The following is a 24705-nucleotide window of genomic DNA, read 5'->3' on the forward strand; positions in this document are numbered from 1 at the left end:
CAAATGTCTTGGAGAATCACAATAATATTGTATTGTGATTTCAGTATCGTGATATATATCGAATTGTGACATGAGGGTATCATTACACTCCTACAAATCAGCAATAAATTCTGACAACAATGTTATCATAAATATTTCTTTTTTATCTCAGATCATGTAAAAAAAAAAAATGTATAATAAAATAAAATATTACACTGAAGAGTGTCTTTTCAGGAAGCCAAAAATGTGCTTCATGTGGTAACATTTAAAATAACTGCTTTTATTCAAAATGTGCTTTTTTTTATTTGACTAAATCACCTTGACAAATTTAGTTAAAAACAAAAGTCCTTTTTTTATGGGTTAAATCAAGTAAAAATGGTTAAGGTTGGGTCCAAATATTGTACAAACACATGCGCAAAAGGAGAAATATTTAAATGTAAATGTGATCATTTCTATTTTAAAAACAATATACAAAAGCTGAATTTTCAGCATCATTAACCCAGTCTTCTGTGTCACATGATCCTTCAGAAATCACTTTAAAATGCCGATTAGCTTCTCAAGAAACATTTCTTATTATTATCAATGTTAAAAGCAGTTGTGCTGCTTAATATTTTTGTAGAAATCTTTATAATGTTTTTTTTTTTTTTAAGGATTATTTGATGAATAGAAAGTTCAAAATAGTAACATATTTGAAATAGAAATCTTCTGTAACATTATAAAATTATATACTGTCACCTTGCATCCTTGGCGGAAGCTATAAAGGGAAGATGGCATCACAACAGCATCAGCTTTTGATAGGCGGGAGCAAGCCACTCCCAGGCATGCAGGAAGTATGGCAAGTGGACGCAGCATCTCGTTCCCCTCTCAGGGAACCATAGTTACATGCGTAACCTGAGATGCTCCCCTTTCGAGGTCAGTTTTCCACCATTGAGAAGTCTTACGTATGTAGACTTTAAGAGCTCTGACAGGGCAAAATAAATGTAGCTTCTCTTGTTCTTCCGACACATGAGGAGGAGGATGAAAGGCCTGAAGGACTGTTGACCGGGCCACATAAGTGGCTACCTTGGGCACATAACCCGGCCTCGGGTGGAGAATAGCCTTCTCAATATAGGAGCCCGGGGCCAACTCAATATAGGAGGTGGCAACCGACAGGGCCTGCAGATCTCCTACTCTCCTACCTAAAGTAATCGCTAATAGAAATGCCATCTTTAGAGTGATGCACTTATTTGTTGACAAATCCAAGGGCTTGAAGGTTGCCAAGACAACCCTTCCAATGTTATGGTTAGGTCCCAGGCCGGGACTACCACGAAGGAAACAAGATACCAAATGGTGCTTCCCCAAAGATCCATGTGGGTGTGCGGAAAGCCGCAAATGCCGCCACATAAACTTTAAGTGCTGACGGAGAAAGACATGCAGAGAAGCGTTCTTGCAGAAACTCCAGCACTGAAGCCACTGGGCAGTTAACTGGGTCTAATCTGTGCTGTCTGCACAATAAAGTGAATACCCTCCACTAGGGATGCACCGATCCACATTTTTTCACTTCCGATCCGATCCCGATACCTGAATTTGGATATCGGCCGATACCGATACTATTCCGATACCAGAGCTGTGTTTGATTTAATATTATTATTATCATTATTGTTTATTTTATATGTTGCTGAAATATGAATGATATGTTATGTACGTATGTATGCGTATGTCCCAAAAGGCAACTTGAGGTAAGTATAAGGTCAGAAAAGGAAGTCAGAAAAACAGGAAATCCTGTTAACAGGAAAAATCCCATTCTGAAAAAAAAATATGCAACTGTAAGGGTTTCAAATTGATTGTCATGTAAATATTTATTACATTACCAAAATGTCAAATACTTGCGTCTTGAAATATAAGAAAAGTGCAAGTGTAAACATCTTACACACACATTATCTGAAGGGTGATCCTCGCTCCGATGCATTCACTCTCTCGATGAATGCTCGATCAACATCAGCATCGTGCAAACAAACAAGCGGATTTCGCCTCAGACGCGCGTCGATTTCGTTTCAAACTTTTGCTTTTTACGCACGTCAATTTTTCTCTGGTCGCGCGAATGGATTCAAAATATTCAAGCGTCCAAATAGACGCGGTAGACGCGAATTTGACGCGCTATTCGCGTTTGGTGTGAACGCACAGTAACGTGGTGCTTTTTTAAATGTTTGATTGCGTTCGTTGTGTTGTACGACGCGAGGGAGCTTTAAAAGGCTCTGAATTACAGCTTTGCAAACATTGCATTTTGCTGTCTTGCTCTGCGGTGTTTCCAGTGTTAAGTATTCCACACAGCGGACGTTGTTGGCTAGCCGCAAACCGTGGAATGGATTTCCTGAGCGGGGGCGTGTCTCATAACTCTGTGTCTCATTGAGCCGCGCCTCCGTTCAGGAAATCCATTCCACAGTTTGCAGCCAGCTAGCAGACTCGCCGGCGGGAATCACTTTTGGACTTTGGAGTCATTTCAGCAGACGTTAAAGCGAGCGCAGACATGACTCATGGATATCGGATATCTCAGCAGGTTGGATCGGGAAAATCCGATACGTGAATTACGCTGGTATCGGGTCCCGATACCGATACTGGATCGGATCGGCCCCATCCCTACCCTCCACCAAATATATAGTTTCCTTATGGAGGGAGATCTAGAGTTGAGAATGAATCTACCACCTCGATAAGAGGTCCCTCCTAACTGAAATCTCTCACGGAAGACCATCTAGGAGTGCTGACAGGTCCGAAAACCACACTCTGTCCGACCAAAACGGGGCTACCAAAAGGAGGCGAACCCCGTCCTGGCATATTCTTTCTAGAACTCCCGGGAGCAGAACGATCGGGGGAAAGGCATGCAAACGTAACCTCAGCCATGTCTGTACCATGGCATCCAGTCCCAGATGAGCTGGATGTGAGGGAGAACCACAACAGACAGTGAGTCGTCTCTCGAGACACATACAGATCCCCATCTGCTTGTCCAAACCTCCTGAGAATCAACTCAGTCTTGGGGTGGAGTCTCCATTCCCTGGGCCTTAGCCCCTGCCTCAACAATATGTCTGCTCCCAAATTTAGATGCCCAGGGATGTACAGTGCTCTGAGAGATATCAGTTTTCCCTGGGACCACAAGAGGATCTGATGCGCCAGTTTGCATAGAGGGCATGATGGTTTATATAAGAGACCACCAACGTATTGTCCATTCTTATTAGAACAGGATGCCCTCTGAGCTCTGGAAGGAAATGACATAAGGCTAGAATTACTGTTAACATCTCTAGGCAATTTATGTGCCATGAGAGATGATGTTCCTTCCAGAGGCCCTGGGCTGAGTGACCATGACCGCTCCCCAGCCTGTGAGAGATGCATCTGTCGACAAAATCTTTCAATGGCAGGATGCCCCAAGGGATGGAACCAAGTGTCGAGCAAGTGTCCAAGTGTCGAGGTGTCCATGAGCAAGACACCTAACCCCGGCTGCTCCCGACGAGCTGGATGGCGCCTTGCATGGCTGACACTGCCGTCAGTGTATGAATGAGTGAATGAATGGGTGAATGTGAGGCATATGTAAAGCGCTTTGGTGGCCATGGGTCTGTTGAAAGCGCTATATAAATGCAGTCCATTTACCATTTACCATGGAACCAGGGACAGGAGCCAAGGTTTCTTCCACATGATCAAGGAACGGAGCCATCTGCGAGTAACCTTGATTGTGTGAAAAGGATTGCCCATCGGGGAAAAACCCCTGGTCCTGAGTCACCATGTACAGCAGGTAAAAAAGGTATTATGTTGGACACTGCTGCCAAGAGACAGTGATAACCTGGCCTTTGATTTTGGATACTTGTAGGAGTTAATGAGGGAATAATGCTAGGCCGGACAGAAGAACCCGATATTGGTATGCTTCGCCCCCGAATGCGAACCTCAGCAACTTCCTGTGTGTTGTTGAAGGATGAATATGTTGAAGTATGCATCTTTCAGATCAATCGTTACAAACCAGTCCTCGGACATGATTTGAAACATCTTGAACCTGTATCTCCTCAGAGATCAGATTAATTGCCTAAATCTATAATGGGACACAACCCCCAATCCTTTTTTCGGAACAATGAAGTACCAGCTGTAAAACCTATTATTTCTCTCTGGTGGAGGAACACGTTCCATAGCCCCCTTTGCCAGAAGAGAATGCACCTCCTGTTCCTTAATCCAAGCCTGCTCTGAGCCCACTATCGTGGTCAGTACCCAATTGAACCTGAGTGGATGATGCCCAAACTGGATTCTGTATCCTTTCTGTACTGTATGCAGGACCTACTTAGACACCTCTGGTATAGCTATTCAAACTGCCAGAAAGTCCATTAGAGTAATCTGTCTATTAGAGGAAGTGAACTGATATTTCTATAGGCCTCCTTGTCGCGAACCCCTTATGACACCCAGCGTTTTCGTGCGGACAATGAGGTTCGGGTCCGTTGAAAATCTTTGTGCCCTGAAGCGCCGTGGACAACAGGGTTGACAAATCGATTTCCTGAGGGCTCCGCAAAGGAGCGGATGTAATTCCCTCTCTCATGGGAGGGGGCGCCCTCAGAGACCTACGCATCGCATCAGGACCTCTTTCCTGAAGCCTTCCTCAGATCCGTCTTTTCGGGCTAAAGCTTCGAGTGAAAGTGCTGCTTCGTCTGTTATGCCTGTATGAGGAGCTCAATGTAGATGGCTGCGGCTGCCCTTTGGCAGCAGCCCCATGGGATTGATGTAGACGCGGTATGAACCTCTGAAATGCTGCTGCCTGTTTCTTTGCTTCCTGAAACATCTCAACGACACTGCTCACAGCATCGCCGAATAGGCCAGGAGGCGACAGTGGGGCATCAAGGAGGAAAGACTTGTCCTTCTCCTTGATACCCAAGAGGTTCAGCCATAAGAGTCTCTCCTTAGCCACCAGAGCTGCAATGGAGCGGCCGATGGTGGGACCCGTCTCCTTAGTGGCACGGAGAGCTAAATCAGTGGCCGAAGCAGCTCTTTAATAGCATCAAGCCCCACCTCTTCTTCCTCGTCTAATTCCCTAAGCAGGTCATCCTGGTATGCTTGCAAAATTCCCATCATATATAAACAATCTCCGACCTGCCGCCATCTGCGCCTTGCCCACCAGAGAAGAAGTCTTGCAACAAGGCTTGGTGGGCAGTATCGGGCTTTGGTGGGCAGTATCGGGCTTTGAGGAACGATGCAGGCATTCCCCAAAGCGTCAACTGGGATGCAGCATAAGTTCCCACGAAAGGGAATAATGACACAGAGTTGTATTTATCAGCAAACAAACTTATGAAAGAATTGTCTTGTACCTGTAATGATGTCATTTGAGATTTGAGATCAGTACTTCATTCCGTAAACTTTAATGCATGGTGATTAATGCAGGTTCAGGGCTGCCATGACTGGAAGAGTTTGAAAAGTCTTTTTATAGAAGAAGAAGAAGAAGAAGAAGAAGAAGAAGAAGAAGAAGAAGTTTTATTTATGTAGCGCCTTTCCGTAGCTCAAGGTTGCTTTACATTGTACATTACAATACATTTACACACACGTACACACATTACAATCACATAAGGACACATATAGTGACATTCTCCAAAATACATGTTAAATAGATAGGCTATGTTTTTAGCTGAGTCTTGAATGTAGCCACAGATGAGATATTACGAAGTGTAAGGGGTAGTGAATTCCATAATTTAGGAGCATTAACACTAAATGACCTTCCACCTACAGTAGACAACCGGAAACGAGGGATGGACAATAAACCAAGTTCAGCTGATCTAAGGGACCGGGCAGGATGGTAAGAGTAAAGTAGATGTATATATTATTTATGATATCTTTTCTCCTCACCAACTGTTACTTCATGTTCTCAAGTCATATTCTCACTTGGGTCATATGGCCTAAGAGATTCTTCAGAGGTTCACTGAGGTCTGAATGGATCTGTGAAAATGAAGGGCTCTGTCTCTCTAACACACTCACACACACATACAGTATACTTCTGGAACTGGAACAAGCTGAAAGAAATTCTTACATAAAAGCTGACATGGAGTCTCTCAAGGAACCATTTCTGAGAAACAGAGAGGGCAAGAGAAAGAAAAAGAAAGAAAGACAAAGAAAACAGCAGACATAAAAGTCGAGAGAATGGTGGTGGTTTTGGACTGGTTAAAACCGGTGATGTAATGGCTTTGCGGCGGCCCTGTGGGGTCAGCAAAGAGCATCCATTATGATTCCGTCGCAATAATGTGATAATCTGAAGCCTAATGAGAAACCGCCTCAGGGATGTTGTTTGAGAATAAGGGGTTGGGATGTCACCTTCAGTCTTTAGACCTCTTCGCTTTACCCTTTCAATCTCCGCCGTCCTGTCTCCTTCTTTGTCTGTCTTTGAACTTTGAGGTCACTGCATTAGCCTTGCTGTAGGAGCTACTGGGGGAGTGAAGTGTGCAGTCCGTCTTTTTAGCCTGAGCGGATGACCCTGTGTGCGCACACACACCTGCTGCCCAGACATAAAAAACATAATGAAGAACAAACACACTCATTTTCTTTACTTCTTGGACTTAAAGGACAAACACTACATGGCCAAAAGTATGTGGATGTCCCTTTCTATTAGTTGGATTATATTATTTTAGCTGCACATATTACTAACAAGAGTGAAGAGAAGAGTGTGAGCAGTGGAAACTGAGCGCTGCACCAGAGCTCCGAAAGAAAAGAGGAGGAGTGACGACAGTGTAAGATGAGAAAAGACCAGTGCCCGGTTGCATAAAGCACCTTAAGTGTAATTTTCCCTTAAGTTCTCCCTTATGTTTCCCTTAAACCGAAGGGTGTTGCAGAAAAAAAACCTTAAGTGTTACTTAAGTTTTTTTTTAAGTGAAACATCATAAACACTTAGAATTTCCCTTAAACGCTGTTTTTTTGTTGCATAAAACCCCTTAACGGTCATTTCCCTAAGTATAACTTAAGGTTTGGAAATCGTAACCTTAAGAGTAACGCAGACAAAAATAAGACAACATGGCTGAATTTATGTAACCAGCTGAAGATCATTATGTGCCAAGAATCATTTTTAGGGATAGGGAGAACCCTTTGGACCATCTTAGCGATGAAAAATTGTTGCAGGAATACCGATTTGATCGACGCGCAATATTTGACATCACTAACAAACTAGACGGCGACCTTGCATGTCACACATCGCAACCACTCTTTACCTGCGGTGTTACAACTGCTTATAGCACTGCGTTTTTTTTTTTTGCAACTGGGAGTTTTCAGACGGTAGTGGAGATGTTTTCCACGTGCATAAATCGTCTGTCACCAGAGTGGTTCACCGGGTTGCGGGGGCTCTTTCCCGTCATTTAAACGCAACGGTAAAAAATTGTTTTTCTTTTACCATATTCGTCAAGAAGAATGCATTTCTCCTTCTCTGTCCAATTAGGCTTTCTTTTTTTGTTTTAATTATCCATTCCGATATCCTAGCCTACTTTATTTGATGAAACTGCGAAAGTGTTAGTGTTTTGCGTATCTATGGCAACAACAGACTTTTATAACGTGAATCCAGGATCGCTGTCGTGAAACACTTAAATGTTTCCCTTACCTAAGAGAACCGTTTAAGAGATTATATGCAAGAGATTATAAATAACAGCAAAGTTATTCTCTTAGGTAAGGGGAAATCGCCCCTTAAGTATCATTCTTAAGGGAAAAACTTAAGGTGCTTTATGCAACCGGGCACAGGCCTGGGACAATTAAGTTGCATTTTGTCTATGCATTAAAACTTCCGTTTACCGGTTTCCATTCACTAGTTCCTCCTCCTTCCCTGCGCTTTGAACTTTGTTACATTTATATTTAAAAACATTTTAAATAGCACATTAAAATAAAAGACTTGGGGGAAAACAATACCTTAAGAGATAGGGCCTAATCTTTTTATTTTACTTCAGATGCGTTTTCTTCGTGTCAGTCACGGAGAGCACAGAAATGACCGCTCAAAAGACAAAAGAGGTGTGGAATTATTTTGAATTAGAAATCAAACAGAAAAGTTTTATGTAAACTGTGCCATTTCAAACTGGCATAATTCCACTAGAGCCATGCATAACCATATTCAGGACATGCACATAGGTCATAGCCGAAGCAAGCAAATGCCCATCGCGTATTCAATTCAACTCCGAAAAAATAACTGAGCTTCAGATTCAGACTCAGAATGAGCTTTATATGCCAAGTGTGTGGCGTTTAGCATCATTTATTGTTGGATTTGACTGTTTGATTCAGAGATTAAGTGCTCAAATGGATCATATTATACACAAGTCTTTAGAGGGTTTCTTACTTTTAGTCTGTCTGTTGATCTATCGTACTATTATTCTAACTTCAATCTAAAGCTTTTTAACCTTTGTATCAAACTATTCTTCCTTTTCTAGTAAATTAAATTTAAATTAATTTAAATTACACTCATTTACATTCAAATTTGATTCAAATTTAATTCTGCATTCTGTTTGCATCTGCTAAATTCAAATAACAGTTTTTCTAAATCGTTTTGGCACATTTTCCTTCTTTGGCACAAGTTTTAATATTCTCTAATCAAGTGCAAATGTCACAACTTTTTGCTGGAACATCAGAACTCTATTGCATGTCTGCAATATTTAGTTACCCATTTTTTATTTATTTTTATTTATGCTTCAAAACCGAGTTATTTAGTAAACTGGCCAATGACACACAACAAAAAAAGTGTTTTGTCATCGTGTGAGCCATACTGGTCAAAATGTTTAAATGTTTTCTTCACCATGGAAATATTTGTCATATACTAATTTTAATAACTAGTTTTTCCCCCACTTTTATGTTGACTGACTGATTTCTATACTACACAAGAATATCGGTTGTGTCTAGATGAATGCTCTTGTCTATAACACTGAGATTTTTAGATACAGAATCAGACAATGTTTAAAAAAATAACCCGGGAAAAGTCAATACCGTAGTACACAAAAAGGAACGTGTCAGGTTACATCTGTAACCCTAGTTCCCTGAGAAGGGAACGAGATGCTGCGTCTATGACACTTTGGGAACGCCTCTGCGTGATTGTGTCTGAAGCACGTGTGTCAACTAGTCCAATGGCGAGATGGAACATCACGGGAGCGTGACGTCACGACCAGGAATGCACAACCGCAAATGACCATCGTTAGCTTCTGTGCCCCGCCCGTGACATTCCGTCTCACCATTGGACTAATCATGCAGAGGCGTTCCCAAAGCATCATAGGCGCAGCACGAGTTCCCTCAAAAGGGAAATTAACATTTGTAATTATACAGTACATTTTGCTATAGAAATGTATTACTTGTTCATACCCCTAACACCACCACACATTCTTGCATTTTATCTTCCTATTGCTCTTCCACGACAAGCAACTGTGATTTTTAGTGACTGTGCTGGCCAAACTCCATTTTATGCATCCAAACTTGATTGGTTGATTGATAAGATTGCGATTCCTTTTCATTACGGTGACAGGCCATTTGCCAATTTAGCAGACATTACAAACTTTCCATGTCCGATATTTATGGAATATACATGCATGTCTGACAGATATTGATAACTGAATGGATATTTCAGGCTCGCACGATGAAAGCCTCAGTTTTTCTCACACGACTGTTTAGAAGTTGTGAAGAGTTTGACAGTTTTACTGAGAATTAACAGTTTTGATCAACAAGCCGCCAGCATTTAGTTGTTGTGCAATTTGTACTGTACAATTGTATACAGATGGCTAAAACACATGCAATTTGCTTAAATTTGGAGATGGTCCTCAATGCAGAACACGAAATCCAGGGTAATACATGTAATCCACCCCCTGATCCCTAAACCCACCCCTAAACCTACCAATCTCCACCCCTTAGATTTGGATCCAACTCCGCCCCCTGGATCTCGTGTACTGCAGTGAGGTGCTACTGTAAATGTGCCCTAATCTGATGTGGGAAAATTATTATATATATATATATATTTTTTAGATCTAACTCTATTGTTTTGAGGGGAAACAAATCTTATTCGAGAACTGAGCCAAAGCAATTTAGAAAAAATTTTACATTTCAGAAATTTAATTGAAATTTATCAATTTCTCTGGCCATTCTTAGTTCAGTTCTGAACGGCACAAACTTTTGACCATGTAGTTTAACCAGTCCGCATCAACACTGAGAAAATATTTGAGCTAAAACATACAGTATTGTGGTGCAGGATTTTGGACCAGCAAGATTTCACAATGGGCGGGCTACGACAATACTGCATAAATAGTAACCAAGTGATCAACACAGTTGTGATTTTGTTAGAACAGAAACTCTTGTTTGCATTGAAGAAATAATGTTTATCTGGTTAGGACACAGTGTACGTGTTTCAACACACCATTTACCATATTCAGCTTCTTACGGCACTGGCAGAAAAGAGCGGATCTTCCTGTGTCATTGATTAGTTTGTGTCTACTCGGCCATGCAGTGTAATTTAAAATGTCATTTATTAATTTACAAAGTCATTATTATGCAGATCTATTCCTGTGTGTTTGTGTTTTGTCTGTAGAATCCACTCATCATTGTGTGCATGTGTGTGTGTGTGTGTGTGTGTGTGTGTGTGTGTGTGTGTGTGTGTGTGTGTGTGTGTTATATACTCAGTAAGTGTGATGTAGTAGACTAATTCAGTTACATTGTGATTACAGGAGCATATCTCAAAGCTCCCTATCAGGATAAGAACAAGATGAACGAGACTGCCAAGGAGAGTGGGAGGAGAGAGGATCGAGAGGGTGAGAGAGAGGGAGAAAGAACCGGGAGGGTACAAAGAAGATATTGAGGCAGTCAAGATGACAAATAAAGGAGGGAAGACAGATTAAAAGAGGAGAATAATATGGTAAAGGAGACAGAAAGGACATAAATGGTGTCGTTGGTTGGGATCTCACAAGCACACAACTCACAAACACTCGCATCTGTACACGCAATCTTACACACACAGTGGAGCTGTTAGATGTATTAGTTTTTCTCTGCGGTGATCTGTCTTCAGTAATGGCTAATACTTAAAGACAGCGTCTGTGGTGGTGAAGATGAGCAGAGGATGTCAACGCAGGGGACCGACTGCCTGGGGACAAGCCGTAAGGGCCTAGCTCTCAAAAAACATCACTACTGCACCCTGATGCTCGCCCCTGGCAAACACTCAGCGCCTGACTCTCAAGACGTTACCTCAAACGCCTTCTATCTCTTATTAAGAATAAAATACAGAGGAATTCGTTAAGAATGAATTGTGCCTGCTGGTTAAAGGGTCAATGACGTGGCACAAATTTTTACTTTTATTCAAAAATCATTAAAAATGCATTTGAACTAGATGTACCGCATGGCGGTACAAAATATGACCGCCGCTCAGGCCTGCACTGGCTTTCCACAAAAATAAATGATGTGGAGCAATTTGGCTGTATTGCGTGTTTATGTATATACCTAAAAAAAGTAGTAGTATGTGCATGTCTGTCTGTGTGTGTGTGTATGTGTGTGTGTTTGTGTGTGCGCATGTGTGTTTGTGTGTGTGTGTCTGTGCATGTGGATTTGTATGTGTGTGTATGGGTGTGTGTCTGTGCGTGTGGATGTCAGTGTGTGTGCATGCTTGCGTTTGTTTGTATTCCTGCATGTGTGTGTGTGACAGTATCATCCTAAACCAGCAACCCTTCGCTCAACAGCACCATCTACAGGCCGATGAGTGTACAGTCACTAAATGTGCACATAAATGAATTTATTTTATACCCCCCCATGGATGAAATTCTACGAAACTTAGCATACCCCCAGAGGATGTCAAGTTAATCATACACATGAAATATGGTGCAGTTCTGAACATCTCCACTGAAGATAGGGGCGATTAAAGCAGAATAATATTGCATTTTCATTTTTTATGGGAGGGGCGCAAATCACAAATGAGTGATTATGGGCTAGGTTGATGTGGGCCGTTAAGACCAACATACCATAAAAAATTCTTCATCCTCGGTTCCACGGTTCAAGTAGTTATTTAGGAAAAACTGCATTTTTTGGGTTTGGGGGAGCCCAGCGCGGGGGGGGGGGGGGGGGGGGGGGAGTGGCCCCCAGGGACCAAACGAATTTTTTCCGTAAAAGTCTAGTGGGGCTACATGCTCACCAAATTTCATGTTCCCCGGTGTTTCGGTGTCCCTGGTATCGTTGACGGAAAATTCAGTAGATTGACGGGAAAAAAAAACTAAAAAACTTTGACAATCGATTATGGGCTAGGTTGATGTGGGCCCTTAAGACCAACATACTTTGCAAATTTCTTCATCCTCGGTGCCACGGTTCAGGTAGTTATTTAGGAAAAACTGCATTTTTTGGGTTTGGGGGGGCCCAGCGCGGGGGGGGGGGGAGTGGCCCCCGGGGACCAAACGAAATTTTTTTCCGTAAAAGTCTAGTGGGGCTACATGCTCACCAAATTTCATGTTCCCCGGTGTTTCGGTGTCCCTGGTATCGTTGACGGAAAATTCAGTAGATTGACAAAAAAAAAAAAAAAAAAAAAACTTTGACAATCCCTATATGACCGCTTTCGCTAGCTACGCTAGCGGCGGTCATAATAATAACTTGAATACACCTTAAGCCTTTGAATGAAAATTCATTTTTACATTTGAGGATATAAAGTAAAAAAAAAAAATGTCTTGATATTATAATAAATTTAATAAAAATGTTAAGTGCTTGAAATGAAAACCTTAGTTACCGTGAAATGAAAATTGACAATTCTTATTTTTTATGACATATAAAATATTTATTATAAATAAGATGTATCCGTGCACATCGTTATTTTTTTAAATGCATTTTCCATTCACAATATTTAATAAAACTCTTCCCTTTTGCAACTCTTCTGTTCTCTGATGGTGCGTTTGCTGGCGCGAGGGCGGGACAACCTGTCACTCACATGACATCACAGCAATAGCAAACCACAATCATCCAATCTAATCAATTTCAGATTGACTTAGTCCCGTCCTACATTTTTTCTTGTACGAGAAGTCGTTTCACTCTGATATACATCACAATATGGAAGAAAAGACTATCCCAACTTCCGCAGTTTCATGCCAACTTTAAGTAGTTTGGCTTAAACTTTTAATTATTATTTACAAAAATGTGTATGTCAAATCAAAGATTTTTTTACACCTGAAAGGCCTAACCAAAGTCTTTAGGATTAGTTGAAAGGTTTGGAAGTACGGGTAGGTTTAAGAGTTGGTTAAGGGGTCAGCAGTGTACACGGGGTCAAAGTTTGATTACTTTGAGGAAACACGGTTCAAACTGTTTATTACATAGTTTTAATCAATTAAGTATTTCCTTTTCTTTTTTTTTCTTTTTTTTTGTCAATGTATGATTCAAGGAATATCTTGTTTATGGATATCTGGTGTTGAGGAAATAAAAACATGTTTTGCACCCAAATTACAATTATGTTGTGTTATGTCTTTAGCAAGCATTTAGATAAACTTAACCCTTTACACAAACATTATTACAATATCTAAAAGTACAATGCACAGAAAGGTACTAAATGATTAATAGTAAACATTTATAAACATTTACAAATGATGAATAGTTTCGTCTAGATTGGGTACTGCAAAAACATGAACAAATAATTAATAAATGATTTGCAGAGATGTGTAAAAAGGGTCATTTCAGGTCATTTGGGACACTTTTGCTATTGAGATGTCTGACACTAAATGATTAGTAAACATTTATAAAACAACAAATAATGAATAATTTCAACTTTAGATTGGGTACCACAAAAACATGAACAATTATTTAATAAATGAGAAGAAAAAAAAATACACACCACAACAAACGAAGACCAAATGTATGACGTTTACAGACAGGTTATAAATGACATGAAAAGTGTGTGAAGTGCTTAAAATGACTGATTATTATTTATTTTTCACAACAAATGCAAAAATAAAGTTCACTGGGTAACATAATGGATCAAAGTCTAATGAGATTTGTTAGCATTTAATTTGCTTTTTAATGAGCTGTTAATCAGTGTGTAATCTTCAATAATCTTTAATAAGTTTATTTAAAAATTAACAAGGATGTTATATTATAGCTATGTGAATGTAATGATCCATTAAGCATTATATACTATGTGTTAATTATTTATTAATGAAGCTTTTAATCACTGTAAACCATCTCTCAAAATTATTTATAGATTTCCAAGAGGTGCATGATCATATTGAAAGTGTAATGATATTTGTAAGCATTTCGGAATATATATATATATATATATATATATATATATATATATATATATATATATATATATATGTGTGTGTGTGTGTGTGTGTGTGTGTATTATGTGACCCTGGACCACAAGCTGAATAAATAAGCTTTCCGTTGATGTATGATTTGTTAGGATAGGACAATATTTGCCCGAGATCTGAAAATCTGGAATCTGAGGGTGCAAAAAAAATCGAAACATTGAGAAAATCACCTTTTCATTTTCCATTTATGTTTGCGATTTTGCAGCATCCACTCACAAAAATATATATTTTTTATATGTACAGTAGGAAATTTTACAAAATATCCTCATGGAACATGATCTTTATTTAATATCCTAATGATTTTTTGGCATAAAAGAAAAATCTATGATTTTGACCCACACAATGTATTGTTGGTTATTGCCATAAATATATCCGTCTGACTTGTGACTGGTTTTGTGGTCCAGGGTACTATATACAGTATATAGAGTATGAAACAATCATGCCATTAATGCATGACCCAAGCTGATTGACCTCTGCTGATCCTGCAGCCAATGAGATTGCTTGCTCAGCTCAACATTTAAATTCTGGCTCAGTGTTTGTTACTGCAAGCTAGTCCCACAGCGCGCTATTGGAGTTCCTCTGAAACTCACCCCCTCCCCCAGCTCCACCTGCCTAGATCTGCTAGGGGATTTATGGATTACGCAGCAGCATATCTTACATGCTTACATCAGTGTGTCTGTGTATCTTTTAGCTGTAGCAAGTCCATACTTGCTCTGCAGCAGCAGAAGATCTAGTCCACCAAGACCAAATACATTAACACTGCCATATTCAATTATACATGCTAAAACTACTCTGAGCTTTTGTCATGATATATATATATGCTGGCTTGGCAATATTGATTAGTCAATTTAACTTTATCTTAATTTTGACCAATTAACCAAAATCCATCTTTTAGTCTATGCTATTGTTAGTTGGTGTGTGAACAAAACTTCATTAAATATTATATTGTTTTATTTATGTGTTTAAATGTTTACATTTTAACAATGTACTGGAGTGGAATTATATATATACTTTTATTAATTATATAAGTATATAACTAACCAAAAAAAATAAAAAAATAAAAAAATAAAACTAAGTAATGAAAATGAGACAGTGAGAGACAGTATGTCACACTGTCTTTGCTCAGATCTCCTGTGGACAAAATATTAATCTAAATTGCCTGTACATTGCGCGCACACACACACACACACACACACACAAACAAATAAACAAACACTCACTCACTCACTCACTCTCACACACACACACACACACACACACACAATCTTAGCATTTTGGCAACCCTCCCTGAGGGAAAAAGAGAATCTCACCATCCGTAACCAAACTGCTAATTCGTCTGGACATGCTATTAACAAAACAGCTTTTGTTGGGTAAACAATAATAACTATTTCATGTCTGCGAGCGCTAGTCTTCCGACATATATATATATATATATATATTTTTTTTTTTTTTCTAGCTGCAGGGAATGACTCTCAGGCTTCTGCACTGTGCTTACTTTGAGACTGTTTTTAAATTCAGGTCTCAGACCCACTGAGATGAGTTTAAGTAGCAGCAGGGAAATGCAGAACATGGCTGTTTTCATGCTGCGATCATAAACAAGCTTCACAACACTCAAATACACACAGACCGCCTCAAACATACAGGCAGGAGGAGACCTCGGCTGATTCATTAGGCTGCGATGATATCTGCGTAACATTACCCTCTCGCACGAAGAGCAGAAATGTTCATTGTGTCACGCTGAGAAAACTATATGTGTTCAATCTAAGATAAAAGCAGCAAATCTGTGCACACAGCGCAGGGCTATAAGGCTGATTTGCTTGAAATTGTAATGTCATTAAGAGTCCTTTAATGTTTGTAGCATAGATACTCAAGCAAATGCCTTGCTGGAAAGCTCCTTCTAGTGTGATTTCATTGGCTGAGAGAGATTTGGTGTGTTAACGCATCACAGTCGGCCAGATGAGGTTTTTAGTTTCAGTGGTCTCAGATTTGCCATTGGAAGTCAAAGCAAACAGTCAGAATCCAGAGATGATCCTCTGAGGAGGCTTTTGGCCCAGTTTGAACCCTTCAGTCTTCTCTCCAAATGCCACTCTGTAATGTTGCAGGGATGGACTCAAAGAGCTATTTGTCTCAATCAAATCTGTTACAATAGAAATGTGATGGAGCCACTGGCGTGATTATCCACTGAATCAATCAATCATCGTCATCATTTCATTATAGCCTATTATTTAAATTATAATATTTTTAATTACATTTCTATTATTAAATATTTAAGGAATGTGATTATTGATATATTCATCTTTTAAGAGATTTTCACTAATAATTGTTTTGATTTTTAATTAGTTTTTTTAACTAATTGTTTGGGTTTAATTATCACTTCAACAGATTAACTGTTAAATATATTTTTCAATAATATAGCAAGAACTGAACTTGCATTTATTAAAATATTTTTAGTATAATAATAATTTGACCTATTACTTTGTTAACACTTTACAATATGGTCTTAACATTAGTTAATGCATAATGCAACATAAACCAACAAAAAGCAATATATTCTTACAGCATTTATTAACCTTTGTTAATGTTAGTTAATAAAAATGGTCATGTTAGTTCACAGTGCATTATCTGATGTTAACGGATACAATTTGCAATCTTAAAACGTACTAGGATATGTTAACATTAACATTAACTAAGATTAATAAAGTCAGTAGAAGTATTGTTCACTCATATTTTATGTTAGCTGATGTTATCAAATAAAACCTTATTGCAATACCATTATTTTAAATTATTTATATATTATTTATAAATAATATAGTAGATTAAAATGCAGTTTTTAAATGTAATATATTATATAAAATCCTGTATTTTATTTTATTTTAAGAAAACATTCATTTACATTTGGGTTTAGTATCAATTCAGTCAATCAAACTTAAAGTTTATAGAAAATACAAATATGACAATTTGTTCCAATAAAACATCATTGTCAAGAAGGTAAAATAATCCAAACATTTATTTCAACTCGAAATATAACACACAGAGTATGACCACATATGAGGTGATGATGAGACACATCTGATCATGTAAAGGAGACAGCGGTCGGATGATCATAGACGTATGATCTGACTACTTCATGCCTGCTTGACTTTCACAAGCCAAGGGTGCACTTCTGGATCGCAAATAAGAAAATGCAGTGCAATCTATTATTCATGCTCTTGCAGATGCCTGTAAGTATAGCAACTAATTTTTCTTGACTTGGTTTTAATTTCAACTAAGAAGGTTCTAAATGTCCGGCTCTGACTTGTGGGAGCCAATCATAATTTAACACGTTGAAGTGAGACCTGGATGTCCCTGATGATGGAGAAAACATTAGCTCAAAATGTTTTTTGTTTTTTTTAAACCCTTACCCCTCTTTAGCTCAGCTGCAATTTTTTGATGAGCAAATGTGAAGTGTGATAATTGGAGTGTCCTGCAAATGCATCTGTGCATGTCGATGCACGCTGAGGCATGCATACACGTTAGTGTGATGTTTGTTCCATTCTAAATGAGTACCTGTTTTAGAATATATTTGCACTGTATTTCTCATGCAGACGTACTGTGAGAGGAGTCGCGTCGTCATGGCAACCATGAGCCGGAGGGATGTTTTTTGGCCATATGTACGCAAGTTACCAGCAGGATGTGGCAGCTAAGTCCTCTGATCAAGGCTTCAAAATGTGATTGCCCTCTCTACACTTCTTTTTCTTTTCCCTATCCATGCTTTCGTCTTGTTTTCATACTACTTCATACGAACACCATGAAGCTGACGATTATAGTTTCACATCTTGTGTGGCACACTCTTGTTTATAGTGAGATTTTGCAGGGGGAAAAACACATTCTTCTTGTCCATTAAAACCTGCGTGGGATTTAAAAACCAAAACTTTGTCACAAATACAGACTTTCTCTTGGCATTTCTTGGAAACGTACTAAATACTGCGTGGACATTTCGAAAGACTGTCAAATGCTTTTTTTATAGACGCACACCCAATACTTCAAGCACATTACATCTTTGAGATCAGAAAAAAAATGCAAAAACAAACTCTCAAACAAATACACACAAAAAAGTAAAAGACATCCTAGATAGCATACATATCTAGGCCTCATCTGGGCCAGCTGTGGCACATATGGCTCAGTTCTGGCAGCGGCAAATGTCATATGGGCCATATCTGTGCCACACACATCAAGCCGGTTTTAGCCAGAACTGAGCCATATGTGCCATAGTTGGCCCAGATGAGGCCCAAATATGTATGCTATTGCCAGCCACACTCAGGTTGAGTCATCACAGTCATTCCATGCAGTATGTGGGCCAGAAGAATGTGGGTGATGTTGGCCACATGTGGGTGATGTTGGTCATTTGCTATTTGGGATAAAGAGAGGGCAAGAGGAAAAAGTTAAAGGGTTAGTTCACCCCAAAATAAAAATTCTGTTGTCATTTACTCACCCTCATGTCATTCCAAACCTGTAAGACTTTAGTTCATCTCTGAAACACAAATAAATTAGCCTAGAAATCTAGACGCACCCTAGCGGCAGCAAAATTATTTTGCAGCCAGGGTGGGTCTAGCAACTCTCAATAGACCTTTTTGCTGCAAAAACCTAAATTGGGTCAGGCCAATCACGTCGTGTATAGAGTAGGCGGGGCCGGGCTTAACATATGACGACAGAGTTGCGACGGCTCCCTGCCACTTGAAAACAAAGAATGGCTGCTGCTGGCGAACAGTCTTTCGAATCGGCTTTGGCCGCGACTCTGGAGGGCTTGGAGTTAAGTTTTTCTTTGAGAAAAGAACAAAGAACATAAGTCATTCTTAAAAAAAGGAAGATGTGTTCGTAGTTTTGTCGGCCAGATTTAAAAGTTGAATCTATCAACTAACGTTAGCTCCGCTGTTGGGAAAACGCTCTGGTTGGTTGAAGCACTGTCCTATTGCGTGCAGAGGGAATTTGAAAGACAGCCGTTTATCCCGCCCATCAGATTGACCGTGTCTATGGTGAGTTGCCAGACTAAACATCTTGATGTACGTCTGGCTTGCCAGGCTACAAATAAATATGTATTTAATGAAATCTGAGAGCTTTCTGTCCCTCCACTGACAGCTGCGCAACCACTTTGATGCTTCAGAAACTCCATAAAGAGCTCGTAAACTAATCAAAATGAATTGAGCGGTTTAGTCCAAATTTTCTAAAGATACACGATTGCTTTGTATAATGAACAGATTGAATTTAGGCTTTTATCCTGTGACCCTGGATCACAAAACCAGTCACAAGTAGCATGGGCATATTTGTGGCAATAGCCAACAATACATTTTATGGGTCAAAATGATCGATTTTTTCTTTTATGCCAAAAATAGATTATGATCCATGAAGATATTTTGTAAATTTCCTACTGTACATATATAAAACATTTATTTTTGTGAGTGAAGGCAGCAAAACCGCGAACATAAATTGACATCTTTAAAAGGCGATTTTCTCAATGTTTTGATTTTTTTGCACCCATAGATTCCAGATTTTCAAATAGTTGTATCCCAGCCAAATGTTGTCCTATCCAAAAAAAAAAAAAAAAAACATATGTGAAGCTTATTTACTCAGCTTTCAGATTATGATTTTCTTTCAGAAAATGACCCATGTGACTGGTTTTGTGTACCAGGGTCACATATAAACATTGAACAGCGAACAAACAGAAGCTCAACTGAACCTGCTAGATGCGTGAGAATGAACCTCATTGGTTCTTGGAGAATCTCAAACATGCTGCGTAACACAAGAATGAACCTCATTGGTTCTTGCAAAAGCTCAAACGTGCTGCGTAACACAAAAATAACCTCATTGGTTCTTGCTGAAGCTCAAACGTGCTGCAAAACACAAGAATGACTTCATTGGTTCTCGCATATCATGCAAACATGCTTGAGCTTCCGTTAATCACAACTGATATGTGTGTTGATGAATGTTTATGTGTGAATAAAAGCCTAAATTCAATCCGTACATTACTGTATATAAAGTGATTGCTGTCAATGGAGAGACAGAAATCTCTCAGATTTCATTAAAATTATCTTAATTTGTGTTCCGAAGATGGACGAAAGTCTTAAAGGTTTGGAACGACATGAGGGTGAGTAATTAATTACAGAATCTACATTTTAGGGAGAATGACTCTCAGGGATCCAAAACATTGATTTGATGCTAATTGCATTGTCTGGTGGCATAGATTGAGGAAAAGAGCATAATTGGTGTCTTTGAAGTGTAATCATTCTCAAGAGTGAGTTCAATAAGCTAACAAACATACATACATACAAACCCTGCATTCATTAGCATCTCTCATTCACTCCATGTCTTTTCTTCTTTTCTTCAAGGGATCTGTTGTCATTTGGATGCATCTTCTTTCTTGTTAGACACCCTGCCTAAGCGTGAAATAGTTTCCGTCTGTAGTCTCCCCCTGGTTATGCTAACACAGCCTGCTATTGGTCATCTGGAAATAAGTCAATCTGGTTTCTTGCTTGGGCATTAATATGCATGAGGTTGTGATGTTAGTAGAGAGGTGTTAATGCTGGTTTGTACTGATCCAACAAACAATAAAACTTAAGACATTTTGTAAGTTGATAATGTTCACATTGACTCAATAAACATGCATTTATTGGGCATTGTATGGGTGCTTCGATTTCCCCCACAAGACAGGATGGGTACACAAAATTGTCCTTGGGTGTGAATGTCTGTGTGTGTGATAGCATTGTGACAGGCCATCCATCCAGGATTTTTAACGTTTGGAAAAGAGGATGGATGAACATACACTGAAAGGGAAGAGGTTGTGGATGAAGCCCTGGACAAGCAGCTTTTTTCTTTTTTTTTCTTTTTTTTTTTACTTTGTTTTGATTTGCTTTGATATTCTTTAATAATATTTGAAATGCTTTGCTGTGCCTTATTTAGTGTTTTGCTTTGCCTTGTTTTTAGTTTTCTATTAGTCATTGCATTTCCTGTGTGTGAATTCATTTCTATGGAGTTGACAGTGAAGCATTCTGTACCTCGTCATCCAAGCAACGGTTTGTGATAAAGTCAGATTATGACAAGGGTTTGTTGGAAAAGCACACCAGACTGTGCAAACATTCCAAGGCCCCATCAAACATGTTCAGTCAGTGAAAACAGATTACAACAAATGTTGTTTTTTTGTGTAAGCCATTAGGCAGGAGATTTCTGTGATACCTGCAAATTTAGTTTCTTAGAAAGACTTTTTGTAGACAAGACTTGTAACATGAGTGTCATGTGGTAATGCTTGGTAAAGCACATAAAAAAAATAAAAAAAAAAATATTATATATATATATAAACTTGTAAAATCATAAGTATTATCAAAATATAATGTTGGCACATAGTTGCTAATAAATAAAAATATCAAGAGCATGTTACTTTTGGTGACATTCTATTTTTAATTTGTTAGTAAAATAAAATAGCATTTATTATACATTTTTTGGTAACTTAATATTTTATTTCGGCACGTGTCAACATTTTATTTTTTTATTTTGCTTTATTATCATTGGAATTTACCTTGTTTTTTTCACTGCTGTCCCTAATTGAAACAGACCTTTGGGTTGTGACCCTCTAAAATAAGTTCATCATATATACAGCCATCTCTGTCCATGACTTAACTTTGTAGATTAATTTTGTCCGAATGGTTTTTGCCTACTATATTAGGAAACGTCTCAAGGTTACGACTGTAACCCTAGTTCCCTGAGTAGGGAACGAGACGATACGTCGATGCATTTGGGAACGCCCCTAGCGTGACTGCGTCTGAATCATCTATGTCAACTAGTCCAATGTAATGAATGAGCGTCACGGGCGGGTGACGTCATGGCCAGGAAGAGATAAAAGCGCATCCGGTGCAACCGGCATTAGCTTCGAAATTGCCGAAGCAAGTCGATCACAGGGATGCAGGAAGTATGGCAGGGCGACGCATCGTCTCGTTCCCTACTCAGGGAACTAGGGTTACAGTCGTAACCTTGAGACGTTCCCTTTTGAGGGAACTCGCGATGCGTCGATGACGCTTTGGGAACGAGAATACCCAAATCGCCAAACTTACAAATACCTGAGTGTCAACATGTTGTCAAAACGAACACTTAAGCACTAAGCACCTGAGACCCTGGGGCAGCATCCAGGTCCAGGCTGTAAAACCTCACGAATGTGAGCGGTGAGGACCAACCCGCCGCATCACAAACCTCTTTGAGAGAAACTCCAGATAATACGGCTTTAGAGACCCCCCTGGCGATTTAGATAAGAGACCACCGATGTGTTGTCTGTCCGAACTAGCACATGGTGGCCCCTCATGTCTGGGAGGAAATGTCTCAACGCATTGAAGACGGCCATCATCTCCAGGCAATTTATGTGCCAAGAGAGATGATGACTCCTCCACAGACCCTGAGCTGAACGGCCTTCCATTACCGCTCCCCAGCCGGTGAGGGAAGCATCTGTCGAGATAGCAACTCAATGGCAAAGAGCTCCCAACACCGGACCCTGGGACAGGAACCAATGTTTCCTCCAAATAAGCAAGGCAAGGAGACACCGCCGCGTGATCTTGATCATACGGAGTGGGTTTCCCCTCGGGGAGAACCCTCTGGTCCTGAGCCACCACTGCAAAGGTCTCATGTACAGAAGGCCAAAGGGTATCACATTGGACGCTGCTGCCATGAGGCCCAACAGTCTCTCGAACTGTTTCACAGTGCGTGACTGGCCTAGCTTTAGCTCTTTTGTGGCTGTAAGGATAGCAGCTACACGAGCAGGCGATAGAACAGCTTGCATCGTGACCGAATCCCAGACCACACCAAGAAAAATGGTCCTCTGTACTGGAGAAAGCACACTCAACCCCAATTTTTGCATATGAGCGAGGACGACATCTCGATGCCGAACCGCCAACTGTTCGGACTCCGCTAGAATCAGCCAGTCGTCTATGTAATTCAGAATGCGTATGCCCTGCAGTCTGAGCGGGGCCAGAGCTGCATCTACGCACTTCGTGAATGTGCGGGGTGATAGAGCTAGACCAAATGGAAGCACCCGATATTGGTATTCTTTGCCCCCGAAAGAAAACCTCAGGAACTTCCTGTGCTGAGGGAGGATGGAGACATGGAAGTATGCTTCTTTCAGATCTATCATGACAAACCAGTCCTCAGATCTGATTTGAGTCATGATCTGTGTGTCAGCATCTTGAACTTGAGTTTCTGAACTGTACGATTCAAACGACGAAGATCTAGTATGGGACGCAACCCTCCATCCTTTTTTGGAACAATGAAATAACGGCTGTAAAAACCCGATTCTCTGTCGGGAGAATACACCTGCTCTATAGCCTCCTTCTCTAACAGAGCTTTCACCTCTTGCTCCATTACCAGAGCCTGCTCGGGCTGTACTAACGTGAGCAACACCCTATCTTTGAGCATCTACTATCTGCAGGACCCATTGAGATATATTTGGCAGTTTCTTCCATTCCGCCAGAAAATCTACTAAGGGAAACAGCCTCTCAAGGCTGGCCTCTGGTATAATTGAGACAGCCAGTTCTGGGACCTGAAGCATACTGGCAGGAAACACCTGAACTGACTGTTTTTGAACCTCCCTCAGAAGGCGCGAGTCTAGCGCAATGTCGAGTTGACACTGCGCCAGAAACTCGCTGGAGACCGCTGCGCCCCGAAACACCGAGGGTGGCGGGATTGTCAGAACGGCCCCCCTGAGGGCACCGAGATGGAACGGGCACCATATACTGAGGTGTACACCATTCCATCCCGGCTGAGGCAACCCTCACTGGTCTGACGCCGGTAGCGTCAGGACTTTTTATTTTGAGTCGAAGCCTTCTTAGCCTGAAGGACGACCCTCAGATCAGTCTTCTGTTTAGAAGGCTTCGACTGAGAATGTTTTCTGAGAACTCTCTTTTTGCTGTGCGCGATATGAGGAGCTAGACGGCTAGGGCTGCTCACGCCCAGCAGCCCCAGTGAGTTGGACACGGCGAGGGAGAAACTTTTTAAAAACCTCTGCCTGCTTTTTTGATTCTTGGAACCTCTCAACTACTGAATTAACAGCACCGCCGAAAAGACCAGACGTATCAACAGGCGCATCTAACAGAAAATACCTATCTTTTTCTTTTAAATCTGCTAGATTAAGCCAGAGGTGTCTCTCAGTGGCTACTAATGCTGCCATAGACCGCCCAATTGCTCTGGCAGTCTCCTTAGTAGCCCTTAGAGATAAATCTGTGGCCAGACGAAGCTCTCGAATTTCGTCAGGCCCCACCCCCTCACTCTTGTCCAAATCTCCCAGCAGATCAGCCTGATATGCTTGGAGCACTGCCATAGTATGAAGGCAGGCTCCGGCTTGACCCGCTGCCGTATATACTTTACCCACTAAATTAGAAGTTGTTTTTAATGGCTTTGTGGGTAAAGCTGAGGCCTTCATGAATGATGCTGTACCAGGAGACAAATAGCTTGCAAGCGT

At 40.3% G+C, this 24705-nt stretch overlaps 1 protein-coding gene across 1 annotated transcript in view; it reads right to left on the reverse strand.

Moving 5' to 3' along the window:
- The window catches only part of mep1ba (meprin A subunit beta a), a 507054-nt gene that overhangs the window by 445309 nt on the left and 37040 nt on the right, over positions 1–24705 (reverse strand). The window lies entirely within an intron of this gene.

Source organism: Rutilus rutilus (genome assembly GCF_951802725.1).
Source record: "Rutilus rutilus genome assembly, chromosome: 15".
Taxonomy (NCBI): Eukaryota; Metazoa; Chordata; class Actinopteri; order Cypriniformes; family Leuciscidae; genus Rutilus; species Rutilus rutilus.